Below are 5,592 nucleotides of genomic sequence, written 5' to 3'. Positions count from 1 at the left end.
CACATATTCTAAGTCAGAACCATCCAGAGTAGTGATGCTAGTCGGGCGGGCAGGTGCGGGCAGCGATCGGTTGAAGAGCATGCATTTAGTTTTACTAGCATTTAAGAGCAGTTGGAGGCCACGGAAGGAGTGTTGTATGGCATTGAAGCTCGTTTGGAGGTTTGTTAACACGGTGTCCAAAGAAGGGCCAGAAGTATACAGAATGGTATTGTCTGTGTAGAGGTGGATGAGAGAATCACCAGCAGCAAGAGCGACATCATTGATATATACAGAGAAAAGAGTCAGCCCGAGAATTGAACCCTGTGGCACCCCAATAGAGACTGCCAGAGGTCCGGACAACAGGCCCTCCAATTTGTCACACTGAACTGTATCTGAGAAGTAGTTGGTGAACCAGGCGAGGCAGTCATTTGAGAAACCAAGGCTATTGAGTCTGCCAATAAGAATACGGTGATGGACAGAGTCGAAAGCCTTGGCCAGGTCTATGAAGACGACTGCACAGTACTGTCTTTTATCGATGGCAGTTATGATATTGTTTAGGACCTTGAGCATAGCTGAGGTGCACCCATGACCAGCTCGGAAACCAGATTTCATAGCGGAGAAGGTACGGTGGGATTCGAAATGGTCGGTGATCTGTTTGTTAACTTGGCTTTCGAAGACTCTAGAAAAAGACAGGGCCGGATAGATATGGGTCTGTAACAGTTTAGGTCTAGAGTGTCTCCCCCTTTGAAGAGGGGGATGACTGCGGCAGCTTTCCAATCTTTAGGGTACTCAGACGATACGAAAGAGAGGTTGAACAGGCTAATAATAGGGGTTGCAACAATTACAGCGGATACATTTTCAACCGCAACGTAATTTTCAAAGTAGACCAATTTTTCAGGAAAACTGTGGACATGGCAACGATGGATGGCACTTTTTACGAATGTGGCCATGTGTAGGTTGTCTAGTATATCATGGGCAGGATAGCCTCTAACAATGGTTATTCCAAAACACCTATAATGTATCATGGGTAAATTGTGACTGACTGACTGATCTACAAATAATAATGAGTAGTTATTTATGATGCAAGGTCCTTTGTAGATCAATAAGTCAGAGGTCGCCTTCACTGTCGGCTGCAATGTCGAACAAACCCAAAGTGTCACTTGCTACATCATCATGATGATGTGGCTGGTGACACTTTACTTCTTGAAAGTCCAATATGTTGAAAACTTGACTACTGGCATGCAAAACATTTTGGGACTGTTCCCCAAACTGTATGTTGTGGCGTATTTGCATTTAGACAACCATTCAAATTTTGGTGGTTTCTTGCCTGGTTTCCCAATCCATAGGCTAAATGAGAGGATCACGACACCCTCCCTAGCCTCAGTGGCTATGGGTTGGGACAGGGTTCCATGCAGACTAAACAGCAGAGGGGGATGACCCCCCTGCTCCTTTGGGACTTCTGTCAGCATAACATGTGATATGTGTTTGCACATCTATTATTTTCATTCAGTGCTTTTTTCAATGTGAAGTCTAAAGTTGATAATATACTGTGTCAAATGGCACAGCAGTGTATTTTGGATCAAGCATACATTCATGTTAAAAACATTCATGTTAAAAATGTTAAGGACCATGTGAAATGGTCTGAGGAAGAAAAAGAAAAAGCGAGAAAAAGCCAGACGAGAATACACATTCTATTACAAGAGCAAGGTAACCCTTTTCTAAACGTTCCTAGCAAATTCTGTTCTTCATTTTGATTGTATGAAAACTAATAATTATGTAGTTTTTGTTCTTCATCCCCCTGTAGTTTTTGTTCTTCATCCCCCTGTAGTTTTTGTTCTTCATACCCACTCAGGCAAATATGACATAGACGCCTGTAAATACTGGGAAAGCTTTTATGAGATGCACCAGGACAAGTTCTTTAAAGATCGCAAGTGGCTGTTCTTGGAGTTCCGAGAGCTTCTTTCTTTAGGGCCAGAGAGCAGTGCTACTGAGGAGAGACAGTGTGGGCTGCGGGCCCCATGCCCAGAGCCTGGTGTGTCCGGCAGGGACACAGAGATGGGGCAGCAACGGTAGCATGCACCCACTCACCAGCACATAGATCCACAGACAAGTGATTGCCAGCAGTCCTGTAACCAAGATGGGAGAGACACTGCAGTGGCTGCAATGCAGACCAGCTCTTTCCCAGGTGAACATGCAACTTTCAGGATCTTATAGACATTTTCATCTTGCTTTTATCCCTCATCCACTACACAGTTCAAATAGTATGTAGTTAGAATAAATGGCAAGACGAATGAACTCTTGTAAATTGTGTTGATTTCACTGGATCAGTAGGAGTCAAGTTTCTATTTTGACAGAATGTTATTTGTCGTTGTATGTGTGGCTGGTAACAGTGTGTTTCCTATTGTCAGCTCTATTAAGTACAACATTATACATTATACATATTTTATCCAGTCTAAATTAGTATTTTATACACTGATCAGAAACATGTATTGATGCATGATGTCAAACTGAGTCTGTGGGGTTAAATGGTTTACTTTTCTTACTCATTTTAGAATAAGGTTGTCTTTGTTGATGGCAAATGTTTTGATATTTGCTTTGTTATGCAGACAACCTGCGCTAAAGCATGATGTCATCTTACATAGAATATTTTGTCCAGAGGGCTTGGCAAGCCTAGGGGAGGAAAATAATGAAGAGGAAGTGTTTAACCTTGACCTGCATGAATAATCCTATGAATGACTCTTGAATTATATGGAGTGTATGTTATCTGATAGCAAATATATTAGTCCCTCAGTCTACCTGCCTGGTGTGTGATTAAGAGCAATTTGATCAGTAAATATTTACCGACTACTACAGTTAAGTCACTGAATGCCAATCGATTAAATCTACCTGTCATTATACAATTAAATCTTATATCCCTACTCCATTTTGATTTGGTGTTTGTGAAAATTATATGAAATTAACCTGACAAGTTCCCTCTCTGTGTTGCTGTCTTGCAGAGACAGGGGCATTCTTATACTGCAGGTACGTTAGCCTCACGCTGTCTGTAATGAATACTCAGGGAGAAAAAAGGTGTAGATTCATTCACGCGCAGAGGCCGGCAGGAGTTTATTTCGCCTTTGCAGAAGGCAGGAATCGTGGTCACAGGCAGGCAATGGTCATACACAGGTAAGCAAACAGGCAGGTGAATCAAAACTAGGACTGAAGGTTATAACTGGTTCTCACAAACGAGCTAGGAAAAGGCTTAGTAGAGTCAAAACGAACAATACCTAAAAAGGCACAAACAGAATGAACTGAACTAAATAAGGAGCTGATGAGACCAGTTGAGTAACTAACAACAGGTGAAATCAATAAACAAAAATGAAAGATGGGGCTACGTTCAAGAACACAAAGAAACAGAACACAAGGTTGACTAAGAAAAGAAATACAGAACCTTTCAATCTGTTTGTAATGACAAACAGGCGTTTTTCGCATATTTGTGATTATCCTTCTCTACTCAAAATGTCTGCTATCACACCTTTCTTGCTTTGATGCCTGGTGGACATTTGATGCTCTTGGAATGGACAGTCTTTTATCCCTTGCAATGGACTGTCTTTTATCAAATGGCCATGATCAGCAGTCCAGGCATTATTGTACAGAATCCTTCACTGCAAAACAGCGCTGAGAGATGCAGAACAGAGCAATCTACCAGGAACAGACTGTGTGCCCTCATTAGAGGTTGTTACATTTATCCTTATCTGTTGCCAGTTGCTTTGCAATTTATGGGTGCAATTCTTTCCAAGACTATTTAAGAGCTTAACATGATGTTGCTCAATTAATGGAATCTACTCATGAAACACTAGAAAACGGCTAGTTTGTTCACATTGCTAATTCTATTGCCGGTTGAGTAACTACCTCATAATAGCTAAATTATCTAATTCTTTCAGACTATACTGTAATGTACTGGTGTATTTACGGGTGCCTTCAGTTATATGCACCTTTTAGTGGTGATTTAGTCTGTCTTGCCACTACAGAGTCATTTTTTGGGGGGAGTAGTTCAGTTTCCATAGCAACTCCTCTTGAGACTTGCAGTAAAATGATCTGTCTGCAGGTTTTGAAGAGCACTTTTAACCTCAGAATGGTAATGCCTTTTTCAGCTACTGTAAGAAATAAGTGAATAATAGTTTTTTATTCAAAATTGCTTACATTAAACATGACTGTTTTTCTTCTAAGGATGAAAATAATTACATTCTCACATAATGCCTAATCTGTGGGTTTATGTAACTATACTGTAGGACTGTAGGTCTTTGAGGAGCTTATCAATACATTCAGGGGCATATTTTTCTGCCTTTCAATTAGGTTTGAATTATCCAAATCGCCTTTAATAAGAGCTCATCAGTAGGTCTGAAGTTATCCACTACATTTAACCAATGAATGAGTTGAATTGTAACATATCGATGTGACGAGGTGGACTCCTTTCCCTTCCTTCCACTGAGCCTGGATGTTATTCTGCTAGTCTTCGTGCTCTTCTCCATTCACCTGAGTGGTAGGTGAAGGTCACCTGTCAGCCCCCCACCCAACCCCACCATCCCTCCCCCCTTTCCCCATGCTTTGTCTGAATGTCATTACTAACCCAACCCTCTCCACCCTCCAAAAACAGGCCCTCTAAAGGCGTCCGCATGCTTCCTAGATGAAACATTATTTTCCAAAGTTGTGGAGTACACTCAAAAAATTTGGGGGTCCAACAAGGGTCCTTCTAAGATCCTAAAAGTTCCTTGAAGAATCTTAGGATTCTTGGCTCTGAAAAATGCCCAACAAAAGGTTCTTCCAAGAACCTCAAATGAGGTGGGGTTCATCGAGGAACCTCCTGGGGGTTCTTGAAGGAACCTAACTGCCCAACTGAAACCTTTGGATTTGAATTTGAGATGACAGCAGGTGCAGGCACTTAACTGAAAAATGTAAAGATCTTCTCAATTTAAGGTAAGGTTTGTCCCTTGTATGATCTACATTTATATTGTTTTATGATCATACCATTTATCTTTTCATATTTGTACAAATGGCAGGGTTGTTTGACACAATTTAATGGATATCAACCAACAAAGAGGTGTAAGAATATGTTAAAGGCTATAGCTGCATTTGGTGCAGATGATTGAACTGCTCACTTTTGTGTGTGTCTGAGTCTGCAGGTATACTGACCAGGAGGCACACAAAGGCATGTACAATTGGTATTGGTATGTTGTGCAGATAACATCTATCATCTACAGTTAATTATAGTTTCTCTTTAAAACCTTATAGGACTCAGTCACAGCAGCCTCCCTTACCTCTTCAATTAAATGAAAATCAAAGAGGCCTCTGCATTATACATTATACATAGACTACCGTTCAAAAGTTTGGAGTCACTTAGAAATGTCCTTGATTTTGAAAGAAAATGACATTTTTTGTCCATTAAAATAACATAAAATTGATCAGAATTACAGTGCAGACATTGTTAATGTTGTAAATGACTATTGTAGCTGGAAACTGATGTTTTTTATGGAATATCTACACAGGTGTACAGAGGCCCATTATCAGAAACCATCACTCCTATGTTCCAATGGCACGTTGTGTTAGCTAATCCACGTTTATCATTTTAAAAGG

At 40.7% G+C, this 5,592-nt stretch overlaps 1 pseudogene; it reads left to right on the top strand.

Annotated features, from left to right (window-relative positions):
• Positions 1-899: 899 nt before the first annotated feature.
• LOC106586080 (mRNA N(3)-methylcytidine methyltransferase METTL8-like) lies at positions 900-4,649 on the top strand (annotated as a pseudogene).
• The last annotated feature ends 943 nt before the right edge of the window (positions 4,650-5,592 follow it).

Source organism: Salmo salar, chromosome ssa25 (assembly GCF_905237065.1).
Source record: "Salmo salar chromosome ssa25, Ssal_v3.1, whole genome shotgun sequence".
NCBI lineage: Eukaryota > Metazoa > Chordata > Actinopteri > Salmoniformes > Salmonidae > Salmo > Salmo salar.
Note: the sequence above shows the minus strand (reverse complement) of the source record. Positions and strands in the feature narration are given on the sequence as shown.